This window comes from Brachyhypopomus gauderio, unplaced genomic scaffold (assembly GCF_052324685.1).
Source record: "Brachyhypopomus gauderio isolate BG-103 unplaced genomic scaffold, BGAUD_0.2 sc89, whole genome shotgun sequence".
NCBI lineage: Eukaryota > Metazoa > Chordata > Actinopteri > Gymnotiformes > Hypopomidae > Brachyhypopomus > Brachyhypopomus gauderio.
The window spans coordinates 170,206-183,462 of record NW_027506910.1 but is presented as its reverse complement, the minus strand read 5'-3'; the positions used below and the strand labels follow the sequence as shown (position 1 = coordinate 183,462).

Sequence of the window (13,257 nt, the reverse complement as noted above, 5' to 3'; positions counted from 1 at the left end):
GATCTCCGCTGCATATCGTCAGCCCGCCCAGTCCGCGGCCCGGTCCAACTCGTTCATGTGTTTACAGGCTCAGTCCGCGGCCGCGCTGAGCAGGTTAGTCTGACTGGAGCGGGGGAGGTAATAACACCGTTAAACAGCAGCGTGACTACAGGCCGGGACCGCAGTGCGCGGCAGTGGCTTCTCCTGTAGGAGATGAGTTAAACCACCGGCGGCCAGCGGCCCACCGGCCCACTAACCCATCGGCCCACCGGGGAAATCCCCGGTAGCAATGTATGCCAGTCCGCCCCTGCTTCTAGGCACTATGGAGATGCCTGTGCAGAGGACTTTATGGCTGTGGCAGAGGCCTGGGAAATTAAAGAAAAAGGCTACCATCTTAAATGGTATTAAAAAACGTCTTCTGATTTACTTCAGTTATTCTTATTCTTCCAATATCCTGGAGCAAAACTCCCAAAATTAAAAATATTTGGTCAGAATTTCCAGTGTTCTGAAAACTGTTTACTCTGTTTTCTGCACTCATCTATTGGTCTGTGTAGTAGACTGGTGGAAAAATAAACAAGATGTTGAAGTTTATGCTTATGTTCATTGATTCATTCATCATTCAAACTTTCAAATTAATATTTCTCATTTTAAATACTGAAATGTGATTAAAATGCGATTAATTTCGAATAATTAATTACAAAGCTTCTAATTAATTTGATCATTTTTTTAATCGCGTCCCACCCCAGAACAAATATACTACAGTGTGATATGGCAGAGCTACAAAGGGCTCCTATATGATCTGTGGAACTGATCCACAAAGGGTATAGATACAAGGTGTTGTCATAATATTCTGACTTGACTGTGTACTAACAAGCACATTGATATAACCTCATTTTTAATATTTAATTTAACTATGCTGTGTTCTGTTCATATAGATCATGTACCTAGGAGCAGCCACAAAAAACAAGGCATCTACTGCCCCAGTCAGTGGAGAATCATGGTGTTCCAAATAGGTTTGTGATAGCTTTATTGCATATTACATTTGACCACTTAAAGTGGACCAACTATAGGATACTATAGTAGGGGAAAAAATCATGAAAGGGGCTACCCACACTCAAAGTAGAAGAAAGCAAAACTATGTTTGAAATGTTTATTTTATGAAATGGATGATTGTATAAAAATATTAAAATGCAAAAGTAGCTTATTTGAATGATATTTGCATCCTCAAAACTGAAAATCTTCTCATAGAAACAAGTTTTTTGACTATTCAGTTAACCCTCTAAGTTACTAGCCACTAGATACCCTGTCACCTGCACTGCTGAATACAATGCTGTGGCCCAACCTGTGTAAATGTGTTTAGAGAATGACACAACATAGATTAATTAAAATGTATATATTTAAATTTAATTTAAAAAACAATCTTTTGAAGATACATTGTTGGTGTATGTGAATACTGGCAGCAGATTTGTTTTAAGAAATTGATATTTGTGAAATCTGATGTTTGTGAAAATTTGTGTTCATCTGAAGTTACATTAGGTATTCTAGATTTTGAAGTTTAGATACTTTATTGATCACAAAGCTGTGTTCTTCACATTTAGCCATGCACTTTGCAAATGCAAGTTAAAACTCCACTATGCAAAAAATAGACCAGATATTAACAAGATGCTGAAACACTGCCACCTTCTCTGGGCCTGAGATAATTTAAGATACTTTTCCACTATCACAGTACATCTTAAATGATCTCAGAGCCAGAGAATATCTGATATCAGGCCTTATTCTAGTTACCAACGGTGCTGATGGAAGTCTATTTTCCTGCAGAGTTCAACTCCAGCTTTCACATAACCTGTGATCTTGCTAACAAGGTCTACTCAAAATTGACCCAAAGTTGTTTGGCCGGCTCAGATGTTGTCAGGAAATGTGATCTGCAAGAATGTAAATATCCAAGAACAGAACTGTAGTAACTTTTTGTATGTTTGTGTGACTAGGGCCAGAGCAGACCAGGGATGTGAAAATGTGGATATAGCTAGATGGATGTTCATGGTTCGTGGCTGTGGCAGCTTCATGTCAGGCAAAAGTGTTCATAATCAAATGTATCACCACCTTATACATAAATGTAAAAGGCACCCAAGTATAAACTGTTTATATATACACATTTGTTTGTACCAGTTGTATTGCTCAGAGCTGTGATCATGCATGTTGACCTCACTGGGCATAAAAGCTTGCTATATGTATGTGTGTTAAACAGAACAGAGCGTCTGTGGAGAGACCTGTGGGTGGCTGTCACTAGCACCTACTACAATGTGCTCCACAGTCTGGAGGAAGAAGGATTGCTGGATCCTGCTGACAGCAGTCACCTGTTTGCTGCAAAGAATGTCTTCTTGCCCCGGCTCCGAGAAGACCTACAAAGTTTTTCTGCGACATGGGACAACCACCCACTTCGCACTGAGCAAAATCTAAACCCCCAACCAACTGTGGGAAACGGGCTGCATCCAGAATCCTGTCCCCTCACCAGACTGTTCTGAGGTATCTTCAGTATAATCATTATGGTTTTAATTTTTGTGTTGGCAACTGACTGCTGTGTTAAAACTGTCACTATAATAAACCTGAATGCTTCTTCTTTATAGGGCCTCTTTGATCTTGAGACTGAATGCCAACAGGGGGCGCTGGCGGCAGGGATCATGTTGCCATCGGTCACTTGTCCTCTCAACTGGCCTAGAAGACCTTGCTGGAGTGATTAACCCCTGTGGGCCATCACAAAACCATGGCCAAGACATTTACATCTCAGTCTTGAATTATGTTTTGCATGGAAACACAGTGTAAATGTGAATGTGACAAACTGTTTAACTAAAAGTTTTAGTAGTACAACAGTATTTAAGTGAATAGTTAATAAAAAGAATAAGCAAAGAGACAGTTGTCTGCAAAAATACTTCAATATTTTAATGTATTAGTCTTACAAAATTGAGCATAAAATGACTGACAGCTGGTACTGCTCATATTTGAACAATTTCATTTGTTATTCTTTGTTTTTTTTTTACAATTTAATCTGAACAATTTATTTTATATACAGAGGCAAAATATATTTTTTAGTTTTGCCTAATATTCTAACCCTGTTTACACCCATTTCAGTTCAAGAACTAATTGATGAGCTATGGAAACTAAATATGCAGTGGTCATCCAGGACCAGGGTTTAGCTTACAATGATACCAAATGGTTATTGTACTCTACTGAACTGTGGCAATACAACAGAGGTTTTAAACACTGGTTTACGTCAACAATGTCACACAGTTGTTTTACCCTCTTATTATTGTTTTAACGACATGAATACAATAGAACAGAGTAGGGCTTGTATCCCTGATAGTAACTGTGTTGCTAAAAGCTAGAATGGGAAGTTAGATCCTGTAGAATCCTGCCCCATATCTTATTGAAATCAACATATTTTTCTGAAACTCATCAAAATTGTTATGATGAGCTGTAGGGAAGGTAATGGTGTTTGTACATGCACTCACAACTGGATAGCACACAGTATGGTGTGGCATGCGGTCTAGGCAAGAATGGTCAAAACGGATTGCTATTCTAAATCTTTGTCGCTCTGACAGAAGCAGGTGCCTGTGGGATTGTCCTGTAAGCCGCAGCTGCAGCACGTCAGGGACAGTCAGCTTCTTTTGGCCTTCAGGATCAGCATCTTATAAAACATAATACAAGTGAAATCAATTGATCAAACCAGTTATCACCATATGCATTCCTGCAAATCTAACAGCCCCCAATCCTTACCGGAAGTCTTTTCATGGTTGCATGCAACAGAATCGCCCTGAGCATGGATATGAAAATGACAAGAAGAATATTAAAAGTAAAAATGTATACTACAGAATAGACAGAAATTCCTGTAAGTGTTACAGCTGTGTGCCTTACATCAGTGGTTCTAAAATCAGTCAAATTATTTTGATTTAGGAAATGGACGCCCTAGTGCAGGGCTATTCAACTATATTTTTCTGTGGGCCAGATTTGGCAGAGAGCTCTGACCTGTGGGCCAGACAATTTTCAGACCTATACCAATACTGTCATGGGGGGGAGGAGTGTGGTGAACGTAAATCCGAACGTAAATTACGACACAGTGTCGTAAAATTTTTACGGCGGTTTATCAAATATTTATTATTATTTATGATGAGATATGGGCCGCGGGCCGGTACAAATTCATTAAAGGGCCGGTTCTGGCCCGCAGGGCGCCAGTTGAATAGCCCTGCCCTAAGGATACTTGTGAAACACAGCCTTGCATTATAACACATATCTAATAATGCTCGATTTGCTCTCAACATTTATTTGACCAGTGTAGCCATAACTAATGATTTCTTCAATGCAAGACGTAAGGTCTTCTGCTTCCTCAACCTGCAGTTCAGTTAATTTTTCCACAAACTATTAAAACGCCAACAAAATTTGTGCTACTGAAATAAAATAAAGGAATAAACAGGAACAAACCCTTTTTTATCAGTGGGGACAACTCCAAGTTATGTACATTGTCTTTGGTTACAGTCATCAGCTCACCAGTCTCCAAGAAGTAATAGCACCATTCCTGCAGGACACAAGGAGATGGAGCTCCCTGAGCAAGGCTTACTGCAAAGAGTAGAGTAGAGTAGAGTAGAGTAGAGTAGAATTTATTGTCATTGAACATGATACAACGAGATTCTGAGGGGTACCTCTTGGTCACATAACAAGATTAAAATAGAAACAGTGCGAGACAACATATATACATAAAAACATTTCAACTAGTCTGTCGGGACAGATACTGATACTGGTTTGTATCAGCAACATGGTGTAGGTGAGGCAATTATGGCATGATGGTATGACTGTTTTGATTATGTGGCATGGTATAACATAGTGTATTTACATTATGTATAGTGTTAAAAGTATTATAACTAAACAAAAAATATTAATAGCAGTGATACAAGTTTTGGGTGCAAAGTTGCAAATGAGAAATAGTGCAATAGTGCTTATATTAATAGTGTAGTGCAATAGGTCCTAAAGGTTTGGGTTTGCAGTGGGAGTGATGGATGTTACAGCTCTGGGAAAGAAACTGTTCCTCAGCCTGTTTGTCCGGGTTATTATTGTCCTGTATCTTCGTCCTGAAGGTAGAGGAATAAAGAGATGGTGTCCTGGGTGGGTGGGGTCCTTGATCATGTTGCTGGCTTTTTTATGAAGGCGGCCAGCATACACAGAGTCCAGATCTGTGAGTGTACTCCCTATGATCCTCTGTGCTGTTCTGGCGCTGTACCCGGGTCAGGTCCTTCCTCTCTTGTGCTGTACAGCTGGAGTACCATACAGTCATGCAGAGACAGAGGACGCTCTCGATTGTGCTGGTGTAAAAGTTCACAAGCAGTTGTGGGGTGAGTCCAGACTGCTTTAGTTTCCTCAGAAAGAAGAGTCTCTGATGGGCCTTCTTTATGAGGTGTGAGGTATTTAGAGACCAGGTGAGATCAGCTGTGATGTGGAGTCCGAGGTATTTAATGCTGTGCACACATTCCACTTCATCTCCGTCTAGGAGTAGAGGGGCGTGTGCATGTTCTTTTAACTGTGCGGTAGTCCATGATGATTTCTTTAGTTTTGGTGGTGTTCAGAGCTAGGTTGTTGTCTGAGCACCACCGTGCCAGGTGCTGAATCTCCTCTCTGTAGTGAGCTTCATCGTTGTTGGAGATGCAGCCTATCACTACGGTGTCGTCAGCGTACTTCACAAATGTGTTGGAGGCGTGGATGGGGGTGCAGTCATGGGTGAAAAGTGTGAAGAGGACTGGACTGAGCACACAGCCCTGCGGTGTACCAGTGTTTAAAATGATTTGGGACGATGCGTGGTCCCCTATTCTCACCACTTGTGGTCTGTTAGTGAGAAAGTCTTTGATCCATGAGCACAGTGAGGGGGACAGTCCTAGATTGCAGAGTTTGGCCACCAGCTTATGAGGGATTATTGTGTTGAACGCAGAGCTATAGTCGATGAATAACATCCTGACATATGTGTCAGGTTGCTCCAGGTGAGACAGGCCTGTGTGGAGTGCGATGGAGACGGCATCCTCTGTGGAACGATTCCCCCTGTAGGCAAACTGGTGTTTGTCCAAACTGAGTGGAATACTGTCCCCAATATGTTTCAGGATGAGTCTCTCAAAGCATTTTGCAATCACAGGGGTCAGAGCAACTGGTGGGTAGTCATTGAGACAAGTTATTGCAGACTTTTTAGGCACTGGTACAATGACAGATGATTTAAGGCAGACGAGGACTACAGCCTGCTGTAGGGAGATGTTAAAAATGTCCAGAAATACACCTGCTAATTGGTCCGCACATAATTTTAGTGCTTTGCCTGAAACCAAAAGACTTCTCCTGCAACTTTATGAATATAAAAAACAAACAACATCTAAAGCCTTACGGAAAAACATCTATAGCAAAAATTCTCTTTTCAGAACACGGATCAGTTACAGAACACAGGATCCAAGAATTACTTAGATGCCATAAAAAGGAATGCCAAGTGGCAACAGTGATGTGAAGCGACTTACACCATCAGTGTTAAAATAAACAAAAATCATATTGCATCACATACCTGAAAATACCACTGTAGAGATCATTTACTGAATACTTGGGTATTTTTTCTTTTCCTTGCTGCCCTTCAATCAGCCTGTCTTCTATACCGGAAATCATCTCTAAAACAAAATTTCGCATGTCCTTTAAGAACACACAAAAAATGTATGCTATTTTATATTTTACCACTGTCACTTCCAAACAATTTAGCTGTATTGTTCTAGATTAAACAGAAAATCTCACCAGTCAGGAATTCAACACGCAAGGCTCCTGTGTCGATCCCAGGCTCGCCAAGGAAGGTAACCTTTAAGGCAGGGGTACTCAACTGGCGGACCGTGGTCCGGATCCGGACCCAATCTCATTCCTGATTAACTGGATACGGACCAAAACAAAACCGTAGCATATATTTCAGGGCTATTGAAAAAACACTCCGTCACGAGTGTTACGTTCGCCACACACTTCTGTCGAAGCTTCTTTTATTGCTTTTCCGGCTGTGGACTCGTTCAGGATCATCTCTCTTCAACATCCACCAGTAGTCCGCTATCAGGCTAAATAACAGTTTGTGGAGATCTTAAAAACCAAAATTCAAACTTACTAGAGTACTGAACTATTTATAAAAAATATCGAAAAAGCTAAAACTAGACAAGCAGTTTGTGAAATAACTGTACGTGATGGAATTTTTTCACTAATTTTGCCGAAATCAGCGTTGAAAATACTATAAAAATCACTTATTAAATTTTAAACAATTTTTATGTGGCAGACCTGTGTTATCGAGTAGTCCCGAATTTTTTCGCTCAGCTGTACTATTAATGAGGAGGCCAATGCTGCTGTGAGAATAGGAAATCTCTTAACGCCAATCATAGTGCCGCTTCAAGGATAAAGTTCCGCCTTTCAGGAGAAACAGCCAATCAGCTTGCTGGTTTTTCGGGCGCGGAGGAGAGCCCACCCCCGTGGCCCACCCCCACCCCCTATACGGCTCTGGTTGCAGGTAGCTGACGGTGAAAGTGGACATACGGCGTTTTTTCAAGGAGAAAGGTAACGGTAGTTAACTATGTAAACGGTGATGACATTGTTTGTGGAGCTATCTGATAGCTGGTTAAAAACACACGTCTCAGACTCAAAACACAGATCAAACCCACTGTGTGCTTAATAAAATGCAGCTTGTCACTAGTCAGCTTCGGAATTAGTTAGCTAACCTAGTTAGTTAACCTATCTAGCTAGTTAACCTAGATACAGGGTTGCCAACTCTCACGCATTGAGCGTGAGACACACGCATTTGACCGTTTTCACACGCTCTCACGCCACACTTCCGATATCTCACGCCGAAAAAAAATATCCAGTTTATTTACCTCAGAACCACATATATGATTCAATACGTTACTAGTTCGCTAGCTCTGGCGCCATCCACCAGCGATATAACACTGAATCTGTGTCCATTTTACGTTCGTCACCCCCCCCCGCTCAACAACTTTCGTTCGCCAAAGTCAAAGGCATTGTTCATCCTGATTTGAACACTGACATCCATGTTTTTCATGTTTCATTCACAGAAACTGAGCACTGCTTAGATCATCACCCCCCCCCCCGCTCAACAAAATACACTCGTACACTCGCCACCGGCTCCAGGTTAAAATCTCACTCCAAGCGAACGTCAAAAGTTGGCAACCCTGGATCCTGTGTTCTGTAACTGATCCGTGTTCTGAAAAGAGAATTTTTGCTATAGATGTTTTTCCGTAAGGTTTTAGATGTTGTTTGTTTTTTATATTAATAAAGTTGCAGGAGAAGTCTTTGCAGTAAGCCTTGCTCAGGGAGCTCCAGCTCCTTGTGTCCTGCAGGAATGGTGCTATTACTTCTTGGAGACTGGTGAGCTGATGACTGTAACCAAAGACAATGTACATAACTTGGAGTTGTCCCCACTGATGAAGGGTTTGTTCCTGTTTATTCCTTTATTTTATTTCAGTAGCACAAATTTTGTTGGAGTTTTAATAGTTTGTGGAAAAATTAACTGAACTGCAGGTTGAGGAAGCATTACGTCTTGCATTGAAGAAATCATCAGTTGTAGCTACACTGGTCAAATAAATGTTGAGAGCAAATCGAGCATTATTAGGTATGTGTTATAATGCAAGGCTGTGTTTCACAAGTAGGTCTTAGGGCGTCCATTTCCTAAATCAAAATAATTTGACTGATTTTAGAACCACTGAACACTGTAACACTTACAGGAATTTCTGTATATTCTGTAGTATACATTTTTACTTTTAATATTCTCCTTGTCATTTTCATGTCCATGCTCAGGGTGATTCTGCTGCATGCAACCATGAAAAGACTTGCGGTGCTGAGGCAGATACGAGAAGGTCTAGATGTCTATAACTTTGTGAACATCTTTGAGAAAAACCAGGAGCATTACCGTGGTCTTTTTGTGATTGGCAATGTGGAGAAGGTAGACTGTAACATGTTTCACAAGCATTCTTTGTTACTGTGGCAGTGAAAATTGGGCAGGATTGTTAGGCAGTGATCACTCACCAAAACATGAATGAAACACAACCAAGAGCCCCCCAGTACTTTGATAATTGAACTGTAGACATTTGAGCACTGGTTTCTGCTTTTCTGATATATGTAGAGAGATAAACACCAACACCAGGGTGGTTTCTGATTGTTTAGTCATCTGCAGATAACATTGTTTTTGACTCCATTTTGCTTTCCTGCTTTCCTGTTTCCTGCTCTTTGTATAGATGGATCATCACTACATTCTTTCAAGTCTTGCACCAAAAGTGAGTGATGGTGGTACTGTAAAGCATTTGAAAGAAAGGGAGATCCTTAACTACTTTCAAGATTTCCTGATTGACCTTGAGGGTATGCACCTCCTCTCATTCATGCTAAAGACATTTAGCTTAGTGATTGCAGAGGCTATGCATAGAATGTGACTATACTTAGTATATCCTCCTATATGTTTAAATAAATGTCTTTAATGTTGTGTGCATTTTCATACAACTGTTATTTGTGCTAAACTTATTTCTACATTTATTTCTGTATTTTTACATTTAGTTATGCATTTCCACATTTCTGCATTTATTAATAGAGGTATTTAAGGTAGGGATTGGGGGCTGTTAGATTTGCAGGAATGCATATGGTGGTAACTGGTTTGATCAATTGATTTCACTTGTATAATGTTTTATAAGATGCTGATCCTGAAGGCCAAAAGAAGCTGACTGTCCCTGACGTGCTGCGGCTTACAGGACAATCCCACAGGCACCTGCTTCTGTCAGAGCGACAAAGATTTAGAATAGCAATCCGTTTTGACCATTCTTGCCTAGACCGCATGCCACACCATACTGTGTGCTATCCAGTTGTGAGTGCATGTACAAACACCATTACCTTCCCTACAGCTCATCATAACAATTTTGATGAGTTTCAGAAAAATATGTTGATTTCAATAAGATATGGGGCAGGATTCTACAGGATCTAACTTCCCATTCTAGCTTTTAGCAACACAGTTACTATCAGGGATACAAGCCCTACTCTGTTCTATTGTATTCATGTCGTTAAAACAATAATAAGAGGGTAAAACAACTGTGTGACATTGTTGACGTAAACCAGTGTTTAAAACCTCTGTTGTATTGCCACAGTTCAGTAGAGTACAATAACCATTTGGTATCATTGTAAGCTAAACTTGTCACGGAACAGCTCCGGACCCTTCCCTGTGGGCGTGTGTTTACGTCGTCTGCGTCTTGCCGTCTGCGTCAGTGGATTCTCGTGGGTGTGGTTTGTTTGTGTGTGTTCATCCGTCCCACCTGTGGATCGTCTCGTAATCACTCGGGGCTCATGTTGTCTGTCTATTTAATGTGCGTTCGCGCAGTGTCTTGTGCTTGTCGTTGTCTGATTCTCCACGTTACGTGTATGTGTAGGTGTTTCTGTGTGCGCTGTCTTGCGCTTATGTTGAATAAAGCAGTGACATTGGCTGCAAAAGCAAGGATCCGTGTCTCCTCCTTCCACCCACACCCAGCATTACAAAACCCTGGTCCTGGATGACCACTGCATATTTAGTTTCCCTAGCTCATCAATTAGTTCTTGAACTGAAATGGGTGTAAACAGGGTTAGAATATTAGGCAAAACTAAAAAATATATTTTGCCTCTGTATATAAAATAAATTGTTCAGATTAAATTGTAAAAAAAAAACAAAGAATAACAAATGAAATTGTTCAAATATGAGCAGTACCAGCTGTCAGTCATTTTATGCTCAATTTTGTAAGACTAATACATTAAAATACTGAAGTATTTTTGCAGACAACTGTCTCTTTGCTTATTCTTTTTATTAACTATTCACTTAAATACTGTTATACTACTAAAACGTTTAGTTAAACAGTTTGTCACATTCACATTTACACTGTGTTTCCATGCAAAACATTATTCAAGACTGAGATGTAAATGTCTTGGCCATGGTTTTGTGATGGCCCACAGGGGTTAATCACTCCAGCAAGGTCTTCTAGGCCTGTTGAGAGGACAAGTGACCGATGGCAACATGATCCCTGCCACCAGCGCCCCCTGTTGGCATTCAGTCTCAAGATCAAAGAGGCCCTATAAAGAAGAAGCATTCAGGTTTTTTTTATAGTGACAGTTTTAACACAGCAGTCAGTTGCCAACACAAAAATTAAAACCATAATGATTATACTGAAGATACCTCAGAACAGTCTGGTGAGGGGACAGGATTCTGGATGCAGCCCGTTTCCCACAGTTGGTTGGGGTTTAGATTTTGTTCAGTGCGAAGTGGGTGGTTGTCCCATGTCGCAGAAAAACTTTGTAGGTCTTCTCGGAGCCGGGGCAAGAAGACGTTCTTTGCAGCAAACAGGTGACTGCTGTCAGCAGGATCCAGCAATCCTTCCTCCAGACTGTGGAGCACATTGTAGTAGGTGCTAGTGACAGCCACCCACAGGTCTCTCCACAGACGTTCTGTTTAACACACACATACATATAGCAAGCTTTTATTCCCAGTGAGGTCAACATGCATGATCACAGCTCTGAGCAATACAACTGGTACAAACAAATGTGTATATATAAACAGTTTATACTTGGGTGCCTTTTACATTTATGTATAAGGTGGTGATACCTTTGATTATGAACACTTTTGCCTGACATGAAGCTGCCACAGCCACGGACCATGAACATCCATCTAGCTATATCCACATTTTCACATCCCTGGTCTGCTCTGACCCTAGTGACACAAACATACAAAAAGTTACTACAGTTCTGTTCTTGTATATTTACGTTCTTGCAGATCACATTTCCTGACAACATCTGAGCCGCCCAAACAACTTTGGGTCAATTTTGAGTAGACCTTGTTAGCAAGATCACAGGTTATGTGAAGGCTGGAGTTGAACTCTGCAGGAAAATAGACTTCCATCAGCACCGTTGGTAACTAGAATAAGGCCTGATATCAGATATTCTCTGGTTCTGAGATCATTTAAGATGTACTGTGATAGTGGCAAAGTATCTTAAATTATCTCAGGCCCAGAGAAGGTGGCAGTGTTTCAGCATCTTGTTAATATCTGGTCTATTTTTTGCATAGTGGAGTTTTAACTTGCATTTGCAAAGTGCATGGCTAAATGTGAAGAACACAGCTTTGTGATCAATAAAGTATCTAAACTTCAAAATCTAGAATACCTAATGTAACTTCAGATGAACACAAATTTTCACAAACAGATTTCACAAACATCAATTTCTCAAAACAAATCTGCTGCCAGTATTTACATACACCAACAATGTATCTTCAAAAGATTGTTTTTTAAATTAAATTTAAATATATACATTTTAATTAATCTATGTTGTGTCATTCTCTAAACACATTTACACAGGTTGGGCCACAGCATTGTATTCAGCAGTGCAGGTGACAGGGTATCTAGTGGCTAGTAACTTAGAGGGTTAAACATGAATTTGTAAGCCTACATACTGTACATTAAAAGGGGTTGATAGCATGTTTATTCAGCTAAACATGATATTTGAAATGTAAGCTAACATTTAGTACATTTAACCTCACGGACGTAATTTGGGGGGTACTTTTTCAAACGCCGGTTTTGGTCCTCTGCAGTTTTAACGGTTAAAAAGAAATATTTAAATAGCGACGAATCTAGCACTAGGACCATGCAGAAAACGACCGCTCCGAGCTCCGCTCCGGTAACACTTTACGTTCCTAAAAATGAATTTTCCATGAAGCAAACCTGGCGACTTCGTGGCGGCATCCATGTAAACACACGAACGATTTGTAATTCACAGGTTTGAAAACTCGTCCTCGCCCCTACTGTGCAATTTGGTTAGGAATACAGCCGAACTAAACTATCAAGTTGAAAGTCATCATAGTTTGCTTACCCATTTTGACCCAGTTCCCAACCCAACTTTAAGAATAGATTAACGGCGATCATTTTTATATCGCCCGATAAGAGTATCAAATTAACGAACGCCGTTAATTTTAATATATTGTAATAACCTGTTATGGTCTACGTTCAAAAGTACATTATCTTGATGCCATTTTTGTTGTAATTGTTTTTTTTTTTTACTTCAATAAAAATAAATAAATAAATAAAATATTGACACAATTCCACATGACGTCATAATACCTGCTCTGTCGTCATAACGACGGCACAACAGATGAGGGTATATAATTGCATGTACAGTATAATTTCATATCAGTCTGTATAAAGATGATGAAGTGGAAAGATATTAAAAGGAAGTGTCTCT

The 13,257-nt window shown here is 40.3% G+C and overlaps 3 long non-coding RNA genes across 8 annotated transcripts; 1 reads left to right on the top strand and 2 right to left on the bottom strand.

The window, feature by feature from the left end:
• Window positions 1–2,925: 2,925 nt before the first annotated feature.
• LOC143493562 (uncharacterized) lies at window positions 2,926–7,442 on the bottom strand. Of its 4 annotated transcripts, none has more exons than XR_013125518.1 (6): window positions 7,297–7,442; window positions 6,778–6,906; window positions 6,557–6,678; window positions 4,453–4,587; window positions 3,751–3,787; window positions 2,926–3,661 (listed from the first exon to the last, which is right to left on the bottom strand). It is a non-coding gene; the product is annotated as an uncharacterized LOC143493562 (long non-coding RNA). The 4 variants fall into 4 exon arrangements; XR_013125517.1 differs by having other exon boundaries at window positions 2,931–3,661; window positions 6,557–6,656; XR_013125519.1 differs by having other exon boundaries at window positions 2,931–3,661; window positions 4,453–4,546; window positions 6,557–6,656; window positions 6,778–7,442.
• Window positions 7,443–7,493: 51 nt separating this feature from the next.
• On the top strand, window positions 7,494–10,481 carry LOC143493581 (uncharacterized). 3 transcript variants are annotated; one of them, XR_013125526.1, is made up of 6 exons: window positions 7,494–7,569; window positions 8,305–8,457; window positions 8,548–8,638; window positions 8,824–8,968; window positions 9,261–9,381; window positions 9,708–10,481. It is a non-coding gene; the product is annotated as an uncharacterized LOC143493581 (long non-coding RNA). The 3 variants fall into 3 exon arrangements; XR_013125527.1 differs by lacking the exon at window positions 8,548–8,638 and having other exon boundaries at window positions 8,305–8,394; XR_013125525.1 differs by lacking the exon at window positions 8,548–8,638.
• Window positions 10,482–10,852: 371 nt separating this feature from the next.
• On the bottom strand, window positions 10,853–13,060 carry LOC143493592 (uncharacterized). The gene is made up of 4 exons (XR_013125531.1): window positions 13,007–13,060; window positions 11,633–11,737; window positions 11,207–11,475; window positions 10,853–11,103 (listed from the first exon to the last, which is right to left on the bottom strand). It is a non-coding gene; the product is annotated as an uncharacterized LOC143493592 (long non-coding RNA).
• Window positions 13,061–13,257: the final 197 nt, after the last annotated feature.